General features: G+C 40.7%; 1 protein-coding gene across 14 annotated transcripts in view; it reads right to left on the bottom strand.

Moving 5' to 3' along the window:
* Positions 1 to 27,281, bottom strand: part of ATP2B2 (ATPase plasma membrane Ca2+ transporting 2) — a 406,430-nt gene that overhangs the window by 209,983 nt on the left and 169,166 nt on the right. The window contains exon 1 of one of the 14 annotated variants that reach the window (XM_050330684.1): positions 25,949 to 26,095. The exons of the other annotated variants lie outside the window; for them this stretch is intronic. The gene's annotated coding sequence lies outside the window, so the exon portion shown is untranslated. Of the gene's footprint in view, positions 1 to 25,948; positions 26,096 to 27,281 lie in introns of those variants that run through there. 14 annotated transcript variants of the gene reach the window in all.

Raw genomic sequence — 27,281 nt, 5'->3', positions numbered from 1 at the left:
CATGGTACAGAAATATAGGCCATGGGGAGAAGGGGGTTTTGCCATAAACTGGGATGAATAACCAAGACAAAAAAGTTTTGCTCCACTGACTTCTTGAGATCAACCATCAACTGGAACTCAATAAAAGTCAGGCCCCAAAATTTGACCCTTGTTATATTTTATTGATCTGCACACATTTCTTTTATCTGTAAGGTTGTTCAATGTTCATAACAAAGTTTGGGTTGTGTCACATGAAACATTTTCTCAAGTAACTTTATTAGTCTAAATTCATCCAAATGCATTTGTCATGACAAATCTTTCTACAACTTAAGAACAGAGTTCCTACTTGAGACAAAAGTTTTAAAAGTAAATGTTTTCTACTTTTTAAGTCTTTGTAAATTTTTTTTTTCAAAATAACCACTTTTTGTAAGTGATTCATCTGCTTTTTAAGGTAGGTAGAACAGCTGAAGTCCAAGATACAAAACCCCTTTCAACCTCAGTAATAATAATCGCCAGTCTTCGCGAGCGAAGATCCGGGGAAGGTCTTTCCACCTTCCAGCCTGCGCATTGGATTTTTTAGGTGAGACACAGTGTGCGCGGAACTGAGCCCACCCTTTAATCCTAAGGTTCATCTGCCGGGGCCAAGCGAGCTTGGACGGTGGCAGCGAGGTCCTCAGGACGTAGGTGGGTTGCCTTTAAGGGCTAACGAGCCCCACCTGCCCGGGAGTGGCCCTGACCGGGAATCGAACCCGGGTCTCCGCGGTGATAGCGCGGCGCCTTTACCGCTAGACCACCAGGGGCTGCCAACCTCAGTAAAATTATTATTTAATTACATGTTGTGTTACATCTCCTACCCAAGAGAACAGGATATCATATCACAATATCGTATTTGTGTGCTGTTGCTACTGTTCTCACAGTCCAAATTCATTCACCCACCGTGGCTTTTCCGTAATTATGACAATGAAAATATACAAACTATAATAAGAATGTCCCAGATGTTTGACCAAAAAGGTAAACACAGCTTTAAAAATATCCTCCTCTCATTTAAGAAGGACTGCTAATCCCAAACAACAAAGCTTTCTGGAATGAGTTAAGTAGGAAGTTCCCAAAATTTCTGCTGAGCGTGGAACAACCCCAGACACACAGGACACCTGACAGAAAAAACCTCCTGCACCAGACCAGTGTGGGTCAGAAATCAGCCTCGACTAACAGAGCAGTTGGAGCCCTGCAAGCTCCTGAAAGCTTTCAGATTCCTCTCAAAGCTCTTACAGCCATGGAAGACACACAGCTCACAGAGCTGCTAAGCCCTGTAATGCTGACTTGCAAACAAATGTCTCCCAAGAAACTTAAACAGCAGCTGCTTACTGCCCAATTATGCACTTTGCTCACCAAAAAAAAAAGGGCCTGCATGGTTTGATATCTGCTTTGGTTTGGATATGAAGGGCCAGTTGTATTATAAGACAAAAAAATCCTAACAATTTTTAATGGAGAAAAAAAAAATCCTACACACACACAGAATAAAAAAAAACTAAGGCAAACTTCTTAATAAATCGTTCAGCAAAAGAGAATTTACAGCTGGTTCCAGTACTGGGAATCCCACATCTCAGTGAATGTCGCTTCTAGGAAATATGTTTCACAGTTACTTGAGTGGTGCAACTGTTCTCTTTAAAATATTTATATTTAATGGCTCAGGGAGCCTAAGGGCTGCTCACCCTTTAGCAAGTGCAGCACAACACCAGCTCCCACCAGTGTCTGCACGGGAGTACTGGGACATTTTGCAACTTCACTTGCCAGATCAGACAGAACCACCACCACCTTTACATTTTACAGCTTGAGAGTGACTGCTGCTTAATAAATTACTGTGTTTCTCTGAAATTCAGGCACATCACTAAAACCATTAAATACAAGTCACCAAAACAGAAATTTTTCCTCTTTTTTTTTTTTTTCTTTTTCTCTGAGAACCAAGGGCTACAGAGATCCCCAGGATTGCAGTGCTTTCACAGCCTGCTTCTCTGAATTCCTGGAGAAACCACCCTGGAAGGATAAGAGCATCTTGCATAACCTCCATTAGGGCAAAGCACTTTCTAAAGCAAAATGCAACCTGCGGAGTTCTCCTTTCAGACCACTAAAACACACACATACAAAGATTTTTTTCAGAAGATGATGTAGGAACACAAAGACACAGATGATTTGCCCTTATCCAAAGAACAAAATCTCTCAGGTTATAAAAGCAGACAGCGCTTCATAAATTCAGGAGTGTTTCACACACACAAACAGTCATTCAATCTACTTTATCATGGCAGCTCTGTGCCACAAACACCAAAATCCCAGAACACTTCCTCCAGAGCCACTTTGCAAACCATGGCTTGTAAACAAGAAGTGAACTGAGAGCAAGATAATGGACTGGGGGAAAATATTCTGCCCCAGTGACACATTAATGCAAATTAGGAGAAGGAAATATTTATTCTTCATTCCTTGCCAGCATCTTATCTTGCATCAAACCATGGAAGATGGAAGCCACTCCACAGCTTGAAAACTCGAATGTTATTGGTCCAGGAGAACACAGTGGGAAAAAATATACATATATACTTAACACAGAATTAAAATATCAGCTCTTCTAAAGATGTAACAGCACAAGAAAAGTCACTCTTCACATTTCAGACTGACTTCAGGAAAAGGTACATGAATGAAGATGAGAAACTACTGTAAAAACCCCACCAATCTCTTGTGCCAGCACTTGCCACACAGCTGGAATTTGGGTACAAGCAGAGTGTGTAATAAGGTTTCAGGAAGAGAACTATGAACAAACAAGTTAATTTTCACTTCACCCAGTGGATTTCAGAAATGCTCAAGGTGACCATTTGTTGTTGAGATTTGAGATTAATATGAAAGCAACCATTCCATATTACTGACTAAAAGTTCAATATGTTAATAATAATAAAGCACTTTATTTTGTTCCTATTTATCCCCCCAGATTAAATGTAATCCTTTTGCATTAGTTGCATGAGCATTTTAGTAAAACCTAGAAATAGAAAACGCTGACCACTGGCATTTTAAAATAATTTTGAAAATCTCAACAAAAGCTGTTTCCAGTAGAAGGAGAAAAAATGTTAATACTCACAAATTTAATAAAAATACAAGAGAGAAATTGTCAAAAATTCCCTTCACTTTTTGTCCAGCATTTTATGCTTCTGTACATCAGCAAAAAGGATTTTTAGAACAGCTTAAGATGTCACAAAATTGAAGAGATACATTCTGAAAAGTAGAAGCTTTACCATTACCAAGAACACTTAAGCACAGAACATTTGTAAATATCTTTAAATTTATACATAAATTATGAGTGGGTGACTCTGATATGGAAAGCTCTTGCAAGCATCAGTGAACTGTATAAATGCCATTTTTCTATTTAATCTCACGCTCAAAAAGGACAAAAATAAGAACAGACAGTATAGAAGAAGAAAATCTATTTCTTAAGGTATTTTCCTGTTTGAATCACAAGCTCAACTTGAGAAGCAGTTCAGGCCAATTCACACAGGCCTATTTCACTTCCACAGAGACAAACTGACCAACAATCTCTTACAGCGGCCCAAAGGAACCCTCAGCACAATTCTAACGTGCACCAGGGGGGACTTTTCTTCATTGAAAGAATATTTTAGCACGGAGAAAGTGATTTTAAAATGTGCTGAAAAGGTCTGTTGTTTTTTGCTCCACGACAGAAAACCGCTACTTCTCAAACTATTGAGTCTGTCTGGGGGAAAAAAAACAAATCTCTATTAAAACAATGCAAAAAAATATCCTGACATGTGACTTGAGACTGAGTTACACTGGTCATGGGACAAGTTTCTGGTTCAGGTCAGAGGAGTCTGAATTTCTTACTCGGGCTCTGGTCCAGCAATTTGCCTCTAACTTAGAAGGAAAACAAACCCAAACCGTTCTATGTTGGACCCTGAACAAACTGGGAACATGTTGACATGACACCAGTTTACATGTTAGAACTGAAATGCACAACTGCAGCGAGTTCACTCCTCACTGAACGTGCCAATTCAACAGGGGATTCGTTTCCAAAACCCACCTTGTGCCTACACTGTTTAAAAAACAGGCACAGAATATTGTCATATTCAACCCTCCTTGTTCTATACTGACAGGAAGAAAGGAAAGAGCAAAGATAAAACTGTCACTTCCCAGCTTAACATGACAAACCCCAGGTTTGACCATCTGGCTGAAAAAAAGCACAGTGGGTGCTCTTTGGGTGTCATATATTTCACACCTGTGTTTTTCAAGAAAATAAAAGTAATTTTTGAAAAACTGTTAGCGTGACAAACTATCTAAAGAAAGATTAAATGTCAAAGTCACCATTTGTACCTCTTGGATCACACACACATGCAAAGCACGGAAATTTGGGTTCTAGGTTTCAAGTAACTATTGACTACCGTTTGTCATCTCAGCTGTTTCCTCAGGTTAGGAACTGTAAGAACACAGCCTTTACAATCAGCATTAGGAGCTAGGGTAATTTTGCTGAGGGTAAATTCCACAACATCTGGAATTGTGTCCATTGTAACCTTAAAACCAGCAAAGATGCTCACTGGAATTTTTGACAAGAGTAGTTGCAGGGAGATGTTCCAGGGAGAGACTTAAAAATCCTTTGTTGCAGTTTTAAAATAGTTCTTTTTACATGGGTCTTGGCAAACATTAGAAGTTCAAACTTAGAGTAAATTACAGATAAGTGACACAGAGCTGGAAACATTTCTATTTGTAGTTTTAATTAGTTCCAAAAGAGGTGCAAAGTCCTCAGTCCAGCAGGAAAGTCACCCTCTCCAGGTAAAAAGTAGGTTCAGTTTTCCAGATCCCTTCGATTCCAAGGCTGGGGGGGTGTGCAGGTTTGCTTGGCTTGGGCTTTTTTCCACAGAACAGGCACAAGATTCTCCTTAAAAAATGAAATAGTTGTAAAAGGAATTCTAGTGTCCCACTTAAAAAGTTGAACATTTGACAGCCAGCTACTCCAAAGTTCCTCACAGTAGGGGAAAATGTCCCTGGGGACTTTGTTGTCCCATCCCTCACCTGTATCCTAAATGGGTTACAGCAAGGTAACCATAAGGTCACTTAGCTATTAGAAATAAGATATCAATTCAAATTATAAAATTAATCCACTCCCTGACAACTGATGAGAAATAAGGTCACAATATTTATTTGATAAACAGGCCTCCCAGGAAGTGGGTACTCTCTTGGAATACTCTTGTACTTCCCTGTATGTTGGAGGGAAATTACTGCTGATACTTCCCTTGGGAGCACAGACCTTCCGAGCCACCTCTTCTCACCACACTGGGGATGATCCAAATTTACTATTCTGGAATTACTGTTCCTGAATTATAGCAATGATTTGGATTTGTTTCAGAATAAAAATGCCTGGTCTGGTTCATGCTTGGCTAGAAGTTGTTTGTTTTGGGGTTTTTTTTAAGAAAAGCTATTTTCATTTAGGTTTGTTCTCTGCATTAACTCGAACGATTCTGCATTTACTTTCCCTGGTTTCAAATATTTCCACAGAATTCCTCTTTTCTGGTTGCTTCTGCCTGTTTTCTTGATGAAGATCTGCAAACACAGCAGGCACAATGATCTCACTGCAGAAATGTCAAGGTTCTGTATGTTCTTCAAGTATGATAAACGTGAGGGGGGGGTTATCCTTTTTAAACAGATACCAGTCCAGTTCTGCTTCTGTGTTTTCAAGCTGGCTTATCTCAAACAAAAAGAACACAACCCACCACATTCTTACTCTTACTGCAGAAATTAAAATTACCTTGGGTGCTCTGGAAGGAAATGGTGCAAACGCATAAGGAGAGAGTGGCACTTTTTGTTAAGAAATGACATCGTTACATAAACGGTGAAATGGGAGGTCACTGCAGTGGCACAAGGACTGTGTGGTCTGGTCACCTGCTCTTCACACTGAGCAGAAGCACATCTCACCACCCTCTTCTGCGACGTCATCTCGCCTGAAAACCTGATCCACATCTTCACACACCGAAGCCTCAGCCAGGAGGGAGCAGGAGGCTTCTAACAGATGGCACTGGTGTAATTCCCGCTCTCTCCTCAGCTAGTAGCACTTCCAGTGAGTCATGATGAACTGACAGATTTTCAGGAGTCTGAGTGTCACCTGGGGACGTGTCCCTCGGGATGTCTGAGGAAGACAACCTCCCTGATATCCAGTGTGACCCTGGGGCTGACCTCAGGGGCACAGGGAGCAGGAGGAGTTGGGAATCAGCTATTTAAAGCTCATTACAATATCAATGTCGAGCTCAGAGGAACTGCCAAGTCCACTTAATCCTTAGTGCTGAAAACATACCTTCCAAACCGAAAGCATATTTATCTCAATGGGTACTTAAGCAAAGCCGACTGTTTCCTCCTTCTCCTCAGAGAAATCTTTGCAGTTATTGCTCAGTTAACTCGGAAACTGTTCAACTGCTGCACAGCACCTCTTCATTTCACTCTATTTATACACCTCTTAATGGTTCTTTTACTTTCCACATCAGAATGAATTCCCAATAAACACTGCAGTAATCTGTTTACTCCGTCCTGTTTATCCCGTTTAGGCTGTACTAAGCGTCCGAAACAGCTTAGACGTTCTTTATGTAATAGGGCTGGGACAGCAACACTCCCTGGCCATGAGTGCACACAGCCTACAACTGGTCTTCCACAACTCACAGCCCACATTTGAGCTTCATTTGTATTTTTAATTAAAAAAGTGATACTAAAATGCCCATATCTTGGGGACATCTGTATTCTGCTATTCCGTGCGTTTGCCATTGAGGACATAGTTCTTACAGGAAGAAACATAAAACATACCTTTTATATCTATTTTTTGCAACTTAAATAGAGTATTGAGTTTCAATCTTCCTCTGAAAGTGCCTCACTAATAAGAAAATGAAGGCACAGTAAAAGATCTTGTTTCTGGCTGGAAAAGCCATTCATTCAGTCTCCGTTGTTTGTTGTTCCAAGGAAGTCGTAACCATAGACACTGTAACTTCAAGGAATTGTTGCCACTACTCAGAGAGGCACATTTACTGAAAGAATAAACAAATAGATTTAATACACTTCTCTTTCACCCGATATTTTGGTACTTCACAGCATCCACACCGGTGCAGAGTGAAAACCCATCCCGATGCCTTCACCCCCCACACTGTAATGCAGGCTGTGCCCAGATTTTTGAATTAAAGGTAGTTTGTTTGTTTTTTTTCCTATGAATGATATTTCTATACTTCAAAGCAGCAGCATCCTCTGGCTCCAGGAAGACCCCACTGTGGTCTTTCGATATATAAAGTGGGATTATAAAAAAAAAAAGAGGCTTTTTAGCAAGGCCCCACAGTGACAGGACAGAGGGCAGTGGATTTAAACTGGAAGAGGGAAGGTTTGATTGGATGCAAGGAAGAATTTTTTTTATTGTGAGGGAGATGAGACCCTGGCACAGATTGCCCAGAGTAGTTGTGGCTGCCCTATCCCTGGAAGTGTCCAAGGCCAGGCTTGGAGCAACCTGGGATAGTGGGAGGTGTCCCTGCCCGTGGCAGGGGGTGGGATGAGGTGATCTTTAAGGTCCCTTCCAATCCAAACCATTCTATGATCCTATCTCCCATAGAAGCTCTGTGATGATATTTTCATACAGAAAACAAAAAAGCCAAACAAACCAACCAAACAGAATTATAAATTCATTTTGGAAAAATCAAACTGTGAGGTCATAACTAAACCTAAACTCTTCAGAACCCGAAAGAAATAAAGCACAAGTGTTAAACCATCTATTTAAACATGTTATTATACATTCATAGGTGCAGAAAAGTAACTACAGTACAAAGTTATACATTAGCTGCTACTTCTCATTCAGAAAATCCTCACTTGAGACATCTTCAGAAATCATTTAAGAAGAGAACAGAAATCACTCAGGAGAAAACACATCTAAAGACTGAAACCTCTATCAACCCTCATAAATTATGCCAGAGTTTGCAAAAATAAGCTTGCAAAGACAACAGAAAGTCTTTAGGAGAGAAAGGTCAGTAATCCCAAATCCAATCACAGTGATCTGGCAAACAGTTCTGTTACTGAATTCTTTAGAAATACTGGAGTGTAAACCCTGCAAACCAACAGCTTTTGATGAGCAGACAGGTCACCACTTGACTTCTTTTCACTACCTTTCCCTCTGCCAGTTCAACCTTTGTTTGCAAAAGGAAAAGTACAGAATTTAAACCCAGTCTGATGGTAGCCCAATAAAATCTGATCTGCTCAGTCCCTTTCTCTGTATAAAATCTGCATGGAGTTCACTGTATATTTTTAGCCTCTAAAACAACGTTGGACAACAGATCCTAAAACTTTTTAAATCCTGTTACTATTAATTTCATTACCAAAAGTCAATCTAGCCTGAAATTTGAAAGTAGGAATACCTGACTTGAGGGTAAAAAGACACTGAGAAGGGAAGGGAACTCAGCCAGCTATACAGAAAAATAATGCATTGTCTTGTCAGGAGGTGAAAACTTTCAAACACACACCACAAAGTGGAACCATGAAGAAAGGGCACAAACAGAAGAACATTCCTGAGGAAATCAATAGCCAGAAGTAGGACATCCATTTCTCACCCTGTGCTGATTTTGGAACAGCTGTTGCACAAAGCAACCCATCAGAAAGAGCTCACTGCCCTCCATTTAAGTTTCTCACACAAATCTGGGAAGTTACTCAGCGACTCCTTCCTGGTTTTTCCCCCTCAGCAGCACAAAGAAGATCTGACCAGTAGGACAACAAAGACTCAGGATCAATCTAGGTCAAAAGCAAAATTCAGGAATAGAAGATGGCAAATGGGAATGGGTTTGTACTTAGGACAGGATCTCTCAAGGGAAAATTTTGGTAAACTCTGAAGCAAAAGTATGACAATGTGATGCCTTCCCCACAGGTGCTGGAATGTCAGGAACCAAGAGATGAGACAACAAGGTGGATCAGAAGCAGCTGTGTCTGCAGCTCTGATCTCAACAGGAATCCCTTTCTTTCATATGTTGAGGGGGTGGAATTTAGGTCCCTCAAGCTCATCCATCTTTTGCACTTCTTATGCTGCTGTCTAATGCCCATTTTTGGTCTGAATTACCTGGTGACCTGCTGCACAAAGTCCAGAATCAATTTTCAGAAGAGGTTGCAGTAGCCAAGCTGACACAGGGTTTGCCTTCTCCCCACATCACTCACACTCTTTATTCTCCCTCCATAATTGCTGTATCTGTGGGTGTAACACCCTTGACACAGAGAGTGGGTTTTGGCGGACAGGGAGATGCTGATGGGTCATTTTTCTGCTGCCTGGCAACTAAATGAAGTTGCAACCTTCCATTTACAGAGTCAGGGGAGATGTTAAGCACACAGAAAATCAGAGTCTTCATTTCAAACCAAGCTGCCCGGGCCTGACCTTACTCTGACACTGGAACCAAAGCCACCCACAAATGAACAGAGGCTGCTCTAACAGCAGGAGACACACGGTGAGCCTTCCCATCACCAGTTCCCTGAGTGAGCACACTGAAGCCACCACCCAGTTACCAGCCAGCCCTGAGGGTTTATTTTAAATGCTATATTGTTCACTTGGTCAGCAAAAGCATTTTGAAAGGAAAATCCACCAAAATAGAAAGTTGTGTGAAGGGTTTTATAGTTATATACCATGCTTGATGGCACTGGGAATCATTTACCCCTTAAGAGAATTCCCTAAAACCGAGCTTAATTACCAACCCCATTCTTAATGCTTTTCTTTCCCATTTCCAGATGGAATAGTTTTCACTACGTGACTTTAAACAATCACACAGCCACAGAGCTTATGTCCACATGACTGGTTTTCCAGTTGGACCAATATGGAAGTTATAATTTATCATTCACACCTGAGGAACAAAAAATTCAAACCTTTAGGTCGGGCAAGTGAGAATAGTACAACACATCACTCAGGGTTTGTCATTGGTATATTCACTATTTTCAACAGATAAATTTGAAATAAGTACATTTTCCTGTACTGGTTCAGCGGTGAACTCTCTTCAGGTTCACAGAAAAGAATTCAACTCTCAGGGACTGCGCTGAGACTTAATTCAAAAATTTCAGGATGGCATCTGCACCCTGATTTCAGAGCTGAACTTCCACTGAGTGAGAGAATACTACAGGCAAAACCTTCAAAACTGGTATTGTTGGCAGGAAAACATCATACATATTGAATATTAAGCAATGCTCTCGTTTAAAAACAAAGTCTTTTCAGTTTTCATGCTATTGTTTCACAAAATCCCTCTTCACTTGCTGAGTAGCAGGTCTAAGCAGAACTGTAACTGGCTCCAGTACAGCAATTGTTTAGCTCCTACCAGTTATTCAAAACCAAGCACAGTCATTTGAGTGACTTCCAGTTAGATCTCACATATATTAATAAATACACGGAGTAAATTCAGTACAAAATATTGGGAGAAGGCAAATCTTACAGTTCTTATTTGTCAGAATGTTCAAGGTTAATGAAATCAAGCAGATATTTACAGAAATCATAACATTCAGGGGCTTTAGGAACTCATTACTCCCAGCTGTAATCCATTTTCCTAATCCAGTGATTGGTATTGAGCAATAAAACATTTTGGTCATCTGCTGCAAAACTGTTTCCTAAGTGATTATTTTATTCCCTGACACTGCAACAACTGAGGTAATGCACAATTAAATTAAACTATTTTTGGCCTGGCATAACCAGCATAATTTGGGATATTTCCCATTTCTAACAAGTGAATCATAATATACATGGTATGAATATGTATCTGAAAGCATTACACACTTCTGCATTTAACACACTACAAAGCATAGGCTGTTTGTAATAACAAAGTAGATTTTCTGCAATACAGTGCTGACATTTTATTGCAGAAGATGGTTGGGTTTTATTATCCATACACTGGCAAAATTAGAGGTTATGCTCAGAAAACAAGTTTCCTTCTCCATAATTTGATCAGAAGGCTTTCCCTGGCACTATAACACGTCCTCCCCAGGACATGAGGATTTTGTAATGCTGCCTCATCCCCATTTCCCCTGACAAGTTCTGAATTCATTTTCATGTTACAACCGAGTTCATGGAGGAGACAGAACTCACTCATTTAGGTCCAGCTGGAGGTAGCCCTATTTCAGAAACTGCTTTGCTTGTAAAGCAACTCGTTTAGCCACGTGTTTATGTAAATTAACAGTCCTGTCAATCTTAACACACTGAGAGTAAACCACGGATAAAAGACGCAAAATAAATAGAACTACTATTAAAACGTTCCTAATGGTTCTCTCGTGAGTTGAAAGGCAATAATATGATTGGTAAGAGCTAAATCTGGATGGAGCTTCAGAAAGTTGACTTAAGCCAAATAGCTCCTTTAGATTTGGGTTCAATGTAGAAGATTTCTGCTTAGCTTCAGTTTGGAGCACTCTGTTATCTTGTTTAGATTTTGTTTAGACAGGTTTACCCATCCCTAATGAATGATATATTTGCCTAATTAGCCTTTTAGCCCTTCATTGAGAATATACTTGATGTGGGTCTTGTGAAAAATCCACAATAAGATCAGAACCCCAACAAAATACACTGCATTACCTGCTTCTTCCCCCATCCGCTTTAATGATGTTCCTAAGTACCGCTTGTTTTCAGCTTCGCTCAAAAAAAAAAAAACAAATAAAGGAAAACAAACAAAAAAAAAGCTGAAACAAAGCAACCAAACTAAACCCCATTACTGCTCCTCAAGACTAAGCAAAGGAGAAAACTGCTGAGCAGCAGCTGTCACAGAGAGGGAACCGAGAGAGGAAACTGCCAAGACCTTTTAAATTATGCTTCTCTAGGAATATTCATCTCTTTTTTCATAGCCGTTTTTTAGCCTTTTAAAACTACAAATAACTGCATGGCTATTTAGTTCTCCTTCACAGTCCTTAAAATATGTTCAGACAACAACACTGAAGCCACTATAGGAGAAATGTTGTTGTTTACAACTTCATTCCTTTCTCTTAAAAAAAAAAAAAGCACAATGATGGTACCTGGTAGAGTTAGGGCCGCTTTGCCATCGTGGCTAACCGAGTTATGTATATAAATTATATTATATATATGGTATAATTCATTATATTTTAGCTAATGAATGTTTAATTCAACTTCCAATGAACCATTCAGAGCTCAAAGCTGGTCAGGAAATTCAGTAACCATTCCTTAAAATAAAATAAAATCTTTAAAAAAAAAAATACATATATACACACACACACATAAAGTCAATAAATGTTCTGGGAATGTTAAAAGTGCCAAGCACAATGTTCAAGAGAAAGCATGCCAGGAGAGTTGATGACGAAATCTATGGCATCATTCACAGGGTCCAACCCCACACAGCCACCCAGGGTCTGGCAGGGCTGGGAGCAGCACAAGTCCTGCCAACAGAAAGCTCCACTGTTGGAAGGTCCAAGATGTTTATTTTCAAATATTAAGATTTAATCCTTGTTTTATGCCCTTCAACTGAGTCAAAACCCATTTACTGGGGTGATTAAAGTCAAAGAGGAATCGAGTCTGTGACCTTCCAAAACAGGACTCAGGTGGCTCCAGCAACACACACTAAAACACATAAGGTGTTACCAAAGCACAGTATTTGATATTCTCTTATCAATAAACACCATCATAAGGTGTTGGTTGTATTTGTACAGACCTTCTTCAGCTCATTTTCAAAAGTGTCTGCTTACATAAATACATACTACTTAAAAAAATAAAAAATTACCTTTATAAGAATACCCAGTTCTGCCTCTAACATATATTTTAGGTTTTTTCCTTTCCCTGTCATCTACTGGCCATACAAAACAAGAACCTTTAACTTGGATTTTGACGGTTGTTTCATATTTTAAAGCTAGATTTCTAGTTAAATCTTCAGAAACACAAAAAAGAGACTTTTTTTTACAGGAAAATAGGAAGCAAATTAAAACATGAGATGAAATGCAACAGTGGAAGAACATGGAGTACCACACTGCTTGAACTCTCAAGAACTGATTTGGCTGAAGCAGCCCAGGGTTTTTCCACAGAATATAAATAAAATTAAGGTCAAAGAGAAGAAGAAAGATTCATCTGCTACCTCTGTAAGAAACTATATTCTGAACATGAAACTAAAAAAGACCAAAAATAAAATAAATCATAAACTGCAAATAGTTTCTATGTTTCTTCTGAGTGAAGACAAACGAGAACAGCCCTGACAGGCAGCTCTGCTGGACAGCCAAGGGAAAAGGAGAAAGAAAATAATAACACCAGTTCAAAGGACTAAAAAAAACCAACCAAACACATGAATTTCTTAGATTATATTAATGTTGTCTGCAAATTTTAAAAACTACCAACACAATGGATGTATTATGACCACATATTTTACATAGGCTGCAGTTCTGAATTTGATCTAATAGTCCACCTTGATTTGCTTAGTTTGTTTTCCGCAGGTTTTGTCCCATGGTTGAAATGCACGGGGTAGTTATACTGTTTTGTCCAGAAAATACTGTTAAAAAGAAGTAACTCTAAAAGGGGTATCTGCTGGCCAGCTCATGGATGTTTTAAAAATAATCTGAATTTTTTTTCTCTTTTATGTGTTACATATTTCCAAATATTCAGAGAAAGAGCAGATATATGAAAAGGCTTGGATTGACTTGGAATGGAATGTCAAGCTTTGGAATATCTTCACTTGCAGAGAAGTGATACCTATAAGCCACATACCTAAATTATTTATCACAGTTCCATTTTACCAAAAACAAAAAAAAAGTTTCAATCAACTGCTTGAAAAGGAAAAGTGAAACTAAGGAGCTCTTCAGGACCTGAAACAAAGTGTACAAATGAGAAGAAACTTCTGAAAATTCCAAATGCACCTCAAGATGAACACTCTACTTCGTGAGTAGCAATCACTTCATCTCCACTCCCTCTCTCAGCACTCTGAAGTCTGGTAGGTCTGTGATTTATCTTCAACATCCTGTGCTACCAGAGTTTGGTTTGTTCTTGGCCCAACATGAGCATTCCTCTTTCTGTTTCTTGATATATATTTACAGGAAATATTTAATAATAATAGTTAATAATAAAAATGATTGACTTAATAAAATTAAAAATATATAGACTGCATGTGTCACACAGTCAAACTACACTTCTCAAATACAGCACAATGAGGCTTGTAAAAATATTCAAACAGGCACCATCCATTCAAAAACAAGTCACTTCACAAACTTTAAAAATTATTATAAAATATCTGCAGTGAAAGTCAATGGACTCTATTAACGGAGAAAGATGTGAAACCCAATTTTTTAGGAAGGACAAGGAATGAATTCCAGCTGTGTTATTTCTCTTTAATCTAGAGATAAACCTAAAAGAAAGACAGAGTTAGTTCCCTCTCTCTCCATTCAGTTTCTTTAATGTGGATTTTTTTTTTTAATGGATAACCCACAAATCTTTCACTCAGAAATATTTTGGCTATTTTAATCCAGATGCACCCAACACACAAATGTGCACTGCTTCATTTAGTGTAGCTCTACTAGAACGAAATAATTTAGGTTAAAACAGTGTAAGGCACTTGGCCTTAGAATCACAGAATCAATGGGGTTGGAAAAAAACTCCGAGATCTTCAAGTCCAACCCTTGATCCTGCCATGGTTCCCGGACCATGGCACTGATGCCACTTCCAATCTCACCTTAAAAACCTCCAGGGATGGTGAATCCACCCCCTCCCTGGGCAGCCCATTCCGATGTCGTAAAAAATTTCTTCCTAATATCCAACCTAAACTTCCCTGGCACAGCTGAAGACTGAGCCCTCTTGTCCTACTGCTGGTTCCTGGGAGAAGAGACCGACCCCCACCTGGCTCCACCCTCCTGTCAGGGAGTTGTAGAGTGTGGTGAGGTCTCTCCTGAGCCTCCTCTTCTGCAGGAAGCTCAGGAGTTACAGGGTTAAACAACCCCAGCTCCCTCAGCCTCTCCTCACAGCACCTGTGCTCGAGCTTGTGCTTGTTGAAGTTCACACAACTGGCCTCAGCCACTGATCCAGCGTGTCCAGCAGATCTGTGCGAGGAGAATCACACAGTCCCTCGATTTAAATATTTCCCTCTCGAGAGATCTCCTGATGGCAGCTCCTAGCCATAACATCACCAGTCACAGGCCTTCAGTTACCAGCAGTTCTCCTCACACAACCTGCATCTGACACCAATCCTGAAGTTCAGTTCTAGCTGTTTTTCGTGCACGTGCATCCCAGTAAAGGGCACCAGGGAATCTCACCCAACCCCACGCTCACCACTTCCTTAGAGAATCAGCTGCTTCCTCGGAGTTACTGCAGGGAACCCCCCAACTGCCAGCAACACACACTTGAAAATATTCTTTTGCACAGCCCCAGCAAACAATTCTGCAGCATCATACCAGGCTACTTCCCCTTGATTAGAAACATTTGCTCAGATGAGGTTATTTTGAGTTGCAACCAAGTACATTACCTTGCGGTAGGGAATGATTCATCCCCGCAGATTTTAATTAAAAAATTAATATTTTGTGCCCAAGATAGTATTTAATGTTCTAGACCAAGTGAGATTTTAGCCTGAATCCTCTGCAGCACCACACTTTCCATGCCTTGATTATTCAAATACCAAATCCTTACCAAAATAAATTTGAAAAAAAGCTATTTGAGAAGCATTAGTTTTTAAAGGATTAATACACTGATTATGTGTGATGATGGTTAAACCATTAAAGATCAGGTTCTATTTTGCCTATTTAAAAATAGGTGGAGTTATCAGTCCTTTCTAGTTGTAAGCAATATGTTTAGATGATTTTGAATATTCAAAAATCTGCAATTAAGTTGAGATGAAGGACAGAACCTCATCATGTCCAAAATAACAGGTATATTCATAAAGACTGGAATGCATCCAGGAGTTCAGTGGCAAGACAACTATTACAGTCCACATGAGAAGAAGAGGCAAAATATTGTTTTGACAAATTGCATTAAATTATCCTTTTATGTTTCTTTCTCTGCAGGTGAATGTTCTACCTAAAAATACCAAACCTATTAGGCCAAATCTTTGCTTTGAAAGAATTGTCTAGTAACTACTACTGGCAGGAAACACTAATAGTTCCCATTTTTTTACACATATCCAATTGCACCTGACATCTCCCACTGTTCCCACCCTGAGGAGCCCATGCCTGTCAACAGCACATAGTTTAGGGACAAGTACCTGTACATCAGTGATATCTCCAAGATGCAGGACTTGGAAAATATTTCACTTGTAAAGTGTCTTTATCCATCCCTTGAACCACCCTCTTGCTGCATTCTCCCAATGAAATTATCCCTCCTCATCTCCCCAGCCCTGTAAACACTCTCAAGGACATCCTGAAAATGTGGAGCAGCACTAATGCAGCACCATCCTCACAAACCCTCCTCTATATAGGGCTGCACATTTAATTAGGGAACCAGCAATTCACTTGGATTTCAGAGGGAACTGCATGTGTTTAGAAACCAAGGGGATAATTTTTTTTTTGTCTGCTGCACAACAAAATTCCTGGCCAGGAGACCTGTCCAGAACTCTCATTTGTGAAGGAAGATGGAATAAACAACACCAGCCTACATTTTCCTCTTGTCATTTCTGGCTGCTTTGCATTTTGAGGAAGAAATTCAGTAATTAAAGTGCTCCCATTCTGTACCGCTGGCTTTGGAGATGACCACGAGCACTGGCCTAAAGCATCCCTTCTCCTCCTGGAGCCTGCACCTCCCTCCCTCCAGCAGCACTGGGGAAAAAACAGACTGGGAACAGCTTTATTGCCAGCAAGACCTTCAGCACAGACACAGCCTGCATGAGTCACAGTGTCCTTGCAGTGCTCTTGCTCACATCATTTGGCACAGCAGCTTAAATCTACAGCAGGAAAAGTCCTCTGATGCGACGGCTGCAGCATCTGACGAGGGGTCTGTGCTCGGCCCTGGGCACTCAGAGCAAAGGCATCTTCAGCAGCAAGGCTGAAAAACTCAGCTATGCGTCAAGTATTTCCTACCTGTGCATTTCCCCCACGAAACTCATTAATCTGCAATGATTTCCAAATCTCTGAAGCTCTGCTCTGTTGTTCCTACACGCAGCAAATGCTCAGTTCGAATATTGGGAAAGGTTTTACTCAGCTATTCCCAGAAAAATATAAGTGCAGTAAGAAAATCGGGATTTTTTTTGCCAAAACTAGCAATTTCAGTGATTTTTAATACGAAAATAAATCTTACCTATAAGTTTTCTGCCACTAGAGATTAATTACATAAATAAATGGGTTAATATTCAACCCAGAGGGAAAAAAATGCAGATTTGTTTCACTTCTTTTGTTCTGTTCAATCATCAAGTTATTAGACAAAAAGAAAAAAGGTTCTTGGTAATCTTAAATCTGATTTACTTGGAAATGAGGTATTTTTGAAAACCACTGTCAACCCCTTTCAGCCACTAAAGTCATTGGACAGGTCAGTTCTGCAAACTGCACGTAACGATTTAATGAACAGGGAGAAAGAACTGCATTTAAGGCTATTTCTGGAAAATGGCTTTTGATTGTGGTTTTTAGAGTGAACATAGGGTGGACTGAAATTATATTTCAGCTTTGTGAACGCTACCTGAAACATTTAACAAGAATTCTTGACCCTTATTACCACATATTTTTTAAAAAGGTTCTTTCCTGTCTAATAAGATGATTGATAAAGTGAATTTCTAATCACAGAGTAACATATTTGGGGTGTTTCAATGCTCCCTGTTCTAAGACTTAGTTCTACAGTAAAAAGTCTCTTCCATCTATGAAGAGGAATTTGTTCACAGTGCAGACCAGCTGGGTAATGCTTGTACCACCACAGTTTGGGCATGAATTTTCCCTGGGGAAACAGATAGATTTCTAGTCATCTATTGCTTCCTTTTGAACTATACATAAGGGATTTATAAAAAGGATTTTTCAGGCGTGTCATCAGTCAGAGAGCCTTGGAGACAAATATCAGGTTCTCAAAAAAACATTTTTATACTACTACTTGGACACTCACAAAAGCAATCACTTCCTCTTGCCAACTCTCAGATTATTATGCAATATACCCAAGCTTTTACATTTATTCAGCATCCACAACTATGGTTCAATTTGGCACATTTTTGGTTTTTAAATGTGAATAAGAATGCTTCAAAGAATAAAAATGAGTTGGGAAATATTTATACGAGAAGCTGAGTATGGATTAAAATTGCTTGGCTTCAAAAGTAAAATTAGATGATGTTTAATTTAGTTTATTTATGAAGTTGCATTTGTTCAATTTAAATACGTAATCTCCTTTGAGAGAGTTCAGCTTTGCAAAATGATAATCTGTTCCTATATTTCTATTAGTTGTGATTTATCCTGATTCATTCCTTTGTTCAAAAATGCTAATGAAGGCAGATGATGCTGAAGAAGATCAACAAGCAACAACAACCAATACATCCACCAGTCTGAAAAGCAGGGAAAGACTGCACGACACAGTCAGGCAAGAAATCCAAGACAAAAGATTTCTGGGGAGACACCAGTTATGGAGAAACCCAAGCACGGGGACTCAGCTGCCAGGCTGAACTAGCACGACCTTAATTCTCAATAACTCATCTCAGAAAGTCTGGCAAAGACACGCAGCAAATTACCTTTCTCCTGTGGGTATATGTTTAAGAGAGATGAAGTGCTAAAAATCAACCTTGCTGGGCTTTGATGATGAGGCTCCAGGGAGACATAGCCCTGCCAAAGGCTTTGGGGACGTGCAGGTTGTGTGGAGAGATGAAGGACAGGTCGCCAGCAGCTGTGCTGCTCCCTGCGTGTGCTGAGGAGGCACTGAAGAGGTTGTAAAATCAGATGTTCAGGCACCACAGTTGGTTTATTTCCCTCTCTCTGCTTGTTTATCTGTTTACTCCTTGGGTAAGATCCTCCCTGTTCCTGGGATGTCTGTGAAGAGGGACCAGAGCTGTGCCATAAAACCCTGCTCCCAACTCCAGCACGGCAGATTCGAGCAGCTGGAGCCACAAACTCCTGTCACAAACATCCCTGAGCCTTGCCAGGGTCAGGACTTCGGTTTGCAGCAAGACAAACAATAGAATTGGCCACCAATAACAGAGATCCTCAGAAATACCTTCATTACAGCAAGATTTTTCCCATCCTCTACAGCAGATCAAAAAGCCTCCAAACCAGTGCCACTGATCTATGTAATTTTTTTCTTTACAAGGCTATTTCTCATGGACACACACAGAACATCACACCTTCTGCCTTTCCCGTGGGAGCTGATTAATCTTCACTATAAGTCATATAATAATAGGTTAAGGGGAGGGAATCCCTCTTTCTATGCTTCTATTTGGTTTGCTCTCCTCAGAAGGTGGAAAGCAGTAGGATCCACTCCCTCTTCCTTCCAAAACTGAACTAAAAGCAGCTTCATCCAGCCCTTATGGGCATCACCACAGATATTTTGTGCTATTTGAATTAATGGAGTACGTGGTTCACTCCACAGCCTGTTCAATCTTCTGCAGGAATGAATTCCATAGCTCCCAAGAAACTTTTATCTCAAGCAACCACAAGTATTCCCACACTTGTTTTCTTATTGCTGTGGTGGAACTTGGTTGCTATAAAAAAAAAAAAAAAAAAAAAAAGTGGAATCATGGGAGAGAAAGTCAAATCCATATAAAATTTGGAATTAACCAAGGCCTCAAGCTTTGAGGCTCTCTGTTCACTAGAGAATGAACAGAAAAAGCAGACCAACATGGTAATGTGCTGCTCCTGAGGGTAACTCCTGAATAGAAATATCTGGCAGCTGTTAGGAAAGTTTCTAAAGAACTGGCTGTAAGGTCAAAACAAGAATTACTGAGGAAGGGAGTGGATCTTGTGTGTGGGAGGGAGTACAAAATTGGTATTGTTTTCAAGTGAACCACTGAAAGATTAACTTTGAATGGAATTAAACTACATAGTAAACTAAACAACAAAAAGGATTTCATAACAACTGCTCTCTCCTTGGGTGCTTTCAGAGACGTACATGTATACATGCATACATACATACATACACACAGACATATTTTCTTTTCCCTGTGGAAGGATTTATCCCTTCCCTGATCCAGCAATGGTCAGAGCTCTTCTCAAGCACAGTGGAAACCGCCCTAATTGCAGGAATCATCTGCAGTTTCCAGTGTCAGTGGTAGCACTTCCAGCACTGATTGTACACTTCGATTTGCTCACCTCTGTCACAACCCCTGGGTCCTGCTCTGCCTAAAGAGAGCAGGGTCAGGCTTTCTGCTTCACCTCACGTGATAAATCCAGCACAGAGGCTTTCTAGAGAGTCACAGACCCTGATCTTCTTCGATTCCCATGGACCACAGGAGGACCTCAGCAGTCACTGTCTCCCAGTATATTTCCAGTTACTTTAACATTTGTTCTTTCGCAGAATTCTAATTCAGATTTATTTTAAATATTACAATTATTCTTCTCTCAGGGCCTGGTAATTAAAGCTCTAAAAGTACCGTTACTTACCTTATTGATAATAAAAAATTTAACCTGTCCTGTATCTGCAGCTCTCATCTGCTCCAGATAAGATAAAGCAGGGGAACAAGATTTCCTTAGGAGGAGGTTGGAGCTGATTAAGAAATTATATTCTGGTTTTCTCTAACAAGTGGGGGGAAAAGAAAAAAAAAAACCAAAAAATACTTTCCTTGCAGTATTTTTAAAGACACTCTCTTAATCCAAAAGAAGATATGTAAATGAGGCTTGTATGTTAAGACGTCGTGCACTCAATTTTAATTCTTAAAAAGGTTCCAGGGAAAAAACACTTCAGATGTCTCCCATTTTCTGTTTCATTTCTTTCCATCCCCAGTTCTGGTATCAGAATCATGTTTTCAGATTAAAACTTCTAAGTGTACTTCTAAACTAGAAAAAGGAGGACAAGGGCAGGGAAGAGGACACTTAATTTATTATCTTTTCACATTACAGTTACAGGGAACCTTAATGATACACCAAGCTATAAACCCTGTAGCTGGTACTGTATTAATCATCTGTCTACATGAGAACTCAGATAAATATATAATCCTATTTCTGCATTGCAGACTTTATATGTCCCTTCTTCAGACTGCTGGTTCTTTTTTCATTATTTTGTAAACACTGCTGGAGGGCAGGATCCATAACAAGGTGGAGAATGGCATACTAACTCTAGATGCTTAAATTGAACAGCTATATTAAGATTCATAAAAAGATAACCAAAGAAATAGGCAGCAATTCAAGCTTTGCAGCAAAGAGCACCTTTTTTTAAACAGCCTGAGCACAGTTTGTCTCTATCCACATGTTCTCCCTTCCCCAAGGTCAAGCCTGTTGCCAGCCCCAGGCAGCAGCTGGCCCACCCAGGTTGCCCCCCAGCTTGGGCACGAGCCAGGTGCCACCTGCACATCCAGAGAACTTCATCTGAGATGGGCCCAGTGGTCCCTATCCCTGTCACCTCTTGTTATATCACACAGGCCTGGAAAATACTCTCCTCTTCCATCTCCCCATTTCAGCCCAAGCATGTAAATAAATCCCACCCCTCCACATCCTATACCCATCTCTGATATTTAGGCACTACACAGAACAGACAGAAATACCCAGTCCTATTTTGGAGGAACCAAAATGGGATTTAAAATCAAATGACCAGACCATTCTGCAAACAGTGGAGCGAACACATCAACAGAGTGCCCTGAGGACCAACAGCTCCCCACATAAACTTGGGAATAAAACATCATCATCCAAGCCTCTGTGCCCTGAAGGGGAACTCTTGATGCTGCAATAGAAATATCAGGGCAGCCCTTTCGTGTTCTTTCAGGTCAACCCAAGGCACACAAGGCAGCCCCTCTGTGACAAGGGATATGTCCTGCTTCGTGCAAAATGATGCAGGGTGGGGGATGAGAGAGGCACCAAACTTTGTAAGAACCAAAGAAAATAACCTGCAAAACTAAGAGCTTGTCCCCAGGCCTGTAGAGAAAGCTGGGAGATGTCTTGCATGGAAATCAGGCGTATCATTCCTTGTGTAATCCTCCTGCTCCAATGGTTTGTTTTCATGGCATTTTCAGCCATCTTATTCAGCAATGCTGATTTAGCACTACCATTTTATCCTGCAGTTCTCTGCATAACAATCACCACTACAGCATTACAGAGGCAACTAGTTCCTACCATAATGCAAATGTCCTCCTTGGGTACTGCAACAATTTGCATTGCATCTAAGAAGCCGTGTGCAATTCTTCTTCAAATGTCCCAGGTTAGCTGAACTGCTTATAAATAGGTATTGCTTCAAGCACTGGGGGAGGGAGGATGACAGTCTCATTTCATTGTGAAAAGCAACACGAAGTCATTATTTCATTGTAATTGCATTTCACCGGTCCCTTAATATCAAACATCATTTTGATATATTTTTAGAACAACATGTGAAATCTTCCTTGCAGTTCAAGCAGGGGGAAGGAACGTGGCAAGCACGCAGTGTAAATTAAATAGCTGTCCTCAGCCAGGGCAAGAGTTTCTTCTCAAACTGACTTAACAAAGGACACAAATCAATGCTGCCTGCTGACATCTGGGATTGCACATTTCCCAAGGAGACTGGAGCAGTTTATTGGGAACACTGTTCTCTTCTAATTACCTGTGTGACACAAGGTGTACCATTCTGAAAGACAAGTCGTAACAGTAGCAGCGTATTTTTATTGTGCTTCATCAGCACCAGCCTTGGTGTCAAGGTTAGTGAGGTGCTGAGCACGACCATTACAATGTATTCATCCACCCCATACATTGCACATGCCAAAACAAAGAGCCACCACACCTCTGGGAAGCCTCGCTCTTTTCTCGAGGTCCACCAATGCACAGAAAGCTACTGAACAAAGATTGTGGATTGTTTGAAAAGCCAGGGCTGAGGTAATCGAGGGAACAGGAATGGAGATCCTCACCGTTCCCATTTGTGGAGAAGCCTGGTACAGCTGGAGGTGAAAAACTTTTCAGTGCAGAATGCAGCAGATAACTGGATGTGCAGGAGGGTGTAAATATGCCCCAAAATGTTTGACTCTCATGCATAAACCTGCTCCTTGCTGGTTACAGCTTGACTGGGCTGGTTGCAAGTTTTGATAATACCTGGAATTAAATAACAGTGGAGCATGGAATTAGTGAAGAGAGATGAGAAAGCACCACCAAAGAGGCTGATCACGTGCAGCGTTTCTGCCCAGACTACAGAGATTTGGGAAATTGAGGCCCCTTGAGTTCCAGAAGGAAGAGGAGGCTGAACAAATGGGCTCCCCAAAGATGTGGACTCTCACAAAAGGTCATCAGGAATGACCAGTGTAGAGTGGAGAAAAGACCTTGGAAGTAAGGGGAGATCCTGGAATTCTGAGATGCATGGAGACCGATGCCAGGGGGATGCCTGGGACAGCTTGTGTGTGAGATCAAGCAGGATAAAAGCTCTAAACTTGTTGGATCTTGAATGAACCTCAGTACCCAAGCCCAGCACGGGCTGTCATTCCCTGCCTCACCTGTGGCAGGGGCTGGGAATTGTCATTTATACAGAGAGAGAAATCGTTGAAGACATTTAAAGTGCTGTATCTAAACTGAGGTACAAAGCCTACACTGAACTGTGCTGTGGAGCACAATTCAAACAAAAGCAGGGATGATAACTTATCATACTGAGACAGCCCTTGTCTAAGTAAAAGCCTTCTCAGATGAAGTGTATGTATGAGGAGTGTCATTTACTCCAAGTGCCTAACTAATTTCCAGAGGTCAGGATGTGGGAAGGTCAGTGAACTGGACAGGCAGTGACTACAGAAATAGCTCTTTGCCCAACATCTACCAGATAAGCATCTTCCCTATCCTGTTTCCTTATTCTGTGCGACAGATTTTTCAGCAAGATCCAAATCAGATTGGACTAAATCTCATTTTATTTTTAATTCATTTCATATGGTTTTATTTTTAACTCACTTTAATTGAAATGCAGTGAACGAAATTATCAATTGAAATTACTTCATCAGCTGTGAGTCTTCATTCTTTAATACATAAAATAAGCTCTTGGTAAATCTGAATCACTGATTTTTCTGTTTCATCCTCAAACTCTAGGATGCTGATGCAATATGTTGGGTATTCAATATTGCAACTTCCACTCTCTTAACCATAAACATACTCAGGATACGGACCATTTTTTTGGCATTTTGTAGTAACACAGTGGTTCAGTTCTGGGCTAAATCTTGAAACTGCAGTTCAAGGTCTAATCCTCTTCTGCCAAGTAATTTCTCTCAATGCAGCAGCCAAGTGTCTTATTAATGACCTGGATGATAAGACTGAGCACCTTGTGCAAGTCCACAGATGACATGAAATGGGGAGGTGTGGTTGGTATCACCAGGTGGCTGAGCTGCCTCCCAGAGGGACCACGGAGGGTGGAGCAACATGCCAACAGCAACCTCAGGAGGTCCAGCAAAGGGAAGTGCAAACTTCTGCCCCTGGGGAGGAACAGCCCCAGGCAGGACAGGTTGGGGGCCAGCCAGCTGGGAAGGAGCTCTGCAGAAAAGGCCTTGGGATTCCTGGTGGACCCAAAGTTGACCATGAGCCAGCAATGTGTCCTCACAGCAAAGGGCTCCTCCTGGGCTGCCTCAGGAGCCCTTCCCTTCACTCAGCACTCTGCTCTCTGCTGGGCTCCCAGTACCAGAGAGACATGGATTTCCTAGAGCCAGGCCAGTGAAGGGATGCAAAGGTGACAAAAGCACTGGAGCACCTGGCACGCAGGTGGGAGGTTAAGAAAACTGGGACTGTTCAGCCTGGAGAAGAGAAAGCCCAGGGGGACCTTGTATAAACACCTGATGGAGGAAGGAAAGAAGATGGAGCCAGACTCTTCTCAGTGGTGCCAAGTGAAAGGCAAAAAAGGGAATGAGAGCAAACAGACACAGAAAAATGCATTTAAAGATAGAAAAATGTGAGGGTGGTCAAACACTGACAGAGGTTACCCAGAGAGGTGGTGAAGTCTCCATTCTTGGAGATAATTGAAACCTGACTGGACATTTCTCCTGAGGAACCTGCTATAGGTGACTCCACTTTGGGCAGGAGGGGTTGGACTCCAGAGGTGCTTGCCAATCTCAGCTATTCCATGGCTCTGAAATGAGCTGGCTTCTCCACCCATTTCACCCTCACCATGTGTGGAAAGGAGACAAAGGGTAAAAAATGCACAAAATCTTTCATATAAATAACAATCCATCCTGTCAGTCCTATTCTAGGTTTTCCTGTTAGCTGCTTTTAGGATTCTCTGAGAGCCTGGTGCATGGTCCTGAGATGCTTTAACTGTGCAATCAGTATTTTAAAACCAGAGAAAAAAAACGTATCACCAGCAGAGCGAACTTGTTCACAAACAATGTGGTAGAAGGGAAGTATTTTGTAACTTGGTTACCATTTTCCAACTCTGCAAACTGGGATATCTAAGCAGGCATTCCACAGCCCTTCTGAGTCTCCATATTTCACTCATCTGCAGTGCTATGGAGAAACATGTCCTGCATTTTTCAGTGCTGGCAGCCTCTTCAAATGATTTTCCTAATTTTAGGCCATTTTAAAATACACTTTCATTCCCAACCCTTCCCTTATAAATTGATTCTTTTTCTTCAATTGCAAATCTCCAGCTTTAAGGCAAAAAAACCAAGATCATCTATCAAGAAAAAATAACAATAAAAGCACGCTTTTTTTCCCCTCCAAACATGAGTAAAACCAGTAAAACTTCAACACAAAACCCCACAGCCCTTAAAACTGTGCCATATGTTTGTTCCCTTCCAAAGGGCACCAAACTTTAAAAGAAAGATTACAATAAAATGCTATTAATCCTCTTCACGGCTTTATGTACGAAATTAAAAGCCTATATATTTATATAACCCACCTAAGCCTACGTATCATTTAGAAATACTGGAATACAAAAAAAAAAAAAAAATTCCAGTACACGAAGTGAATGTGGGAAGAAATCCTGTCCTCTTATGCAACCGTTCCACTAAGGATAAATTACCTTAGGACACGACGTATACGAGGGGGAGAGAGAGGGATAAATCCTATGGAGCCTCCCAGCGCTGAGCATCCCTGCTGGGCATGATCCAGCCCTGGCAAGAGGAATGTGAGTTGAGGTTCCCGGACTGCAGGTGCTGCAGAGGCTCCGGAACTATCCCAGTCACACAGAGCTCTGTTGCTCCATTCGCTGGACTGAGCCCTCCTGCCAAGGAGCCTCCGTTCAGAGCGGAGTCATTCCTGCCTCACCCAGGGAAGAATCCCACTGGAAGCACGGGAGAGAGGCTGCCTGAAGCTCCAGCGACACGTTTTAATGTAGCAATTCAGCAAAAGCAGCTCTCTGGGAGCAGATGATTTAATCCTTGGCGCTTTTTTAACCCCTTTTTTTTTTCGACTGACGTATTGAAATTATTCGGAGACGTGTCATTGTAATCGGGGGGTTGTTTGATCAGATAATGTATAATCTGAATGTAATTAATCAGCCAGAAAGGCATAGCAGTACTTGCTAAATTCCAGTGAACTGTAATATCCTTCTTTGTCTCTCCTTGAAAACATAATGAAAAACCTGGCAAAAGGCAAGCTTATTCTCAACAAGGTTTCACAGTCAGGTTAATCAAATAAACCACTTTTTCCCCTTCAGAACGTTATTTTAAGTCCAACCTGTAAAAGTATTTACATTTATTAAAGGAGGTGGGTTGAATTTCCAGAACTACCAGCTGCTGGAGTCCTACTGCAGTGTAATGGGGTTTCAGTGAGTGGGAGAGAGAGCTACAAGGTCACGACTTCTACATTTATTCCAAAATGTACCAAGGAATTACTACATACCCAACTGACATTTGACAATATGAACTGCAGGATGAAAATTAAAAAAAAAAAAAAAAAAGCAAAGACACTTGTAATGTTCTTATGTATTAGCAGAGTATATGCTCACATTTGCAGCATTCACACAGGAATATATATATAAATATATATTTAGTACGATTCAGAAATGTTGCATCCCAAATCCAACAGCACTGGAAAAGATAAGCTGCATATTTTAAATGCTGGGGGAAGATGAAACAGGGAAAAAAATCATCCTTCAAAGCTGTTTCCTGGATACATGATATGAAATTTTAAAGAAAAAAGCACTCACAAAAGTGACTTCATGGAAGCTCTTAAAAGAGCAGTATGATACCTAGTTCATCATTACCATGTCTTCTGTAAGCTGGAATCCTACTGAGAAGCATGAAACTCTTCCAAGCTGCTCCAATATACATTCATGCAACCTTTTTATATATGCAGAAAGCGTGAGAAGTATCAAGCAGTTTTGATTTGCAACAATCCAAAAAATAAAAAAA

This window comes from Myiozetetes cayanensis, unplaced genomic scaffold (assembly GCF_022539395.1).
Source record: "Myiozetetes cayanensis isolate MyiCay16 unplaced genomic scaffold, myiCay2020 scf43, whole genome shotgun sequence".
Taxonomy (NCBI): Eukaryota; Metazoa; Chordata; class Aves; order Passeriformes; family Tyrannidae; genus Myiozetetes; species Myiozetetes cayanensis.
Note: the sequence above shows the minus strand (reverse complement) of the source record. Positions and strands in the feature narration are given on the sequence as shown.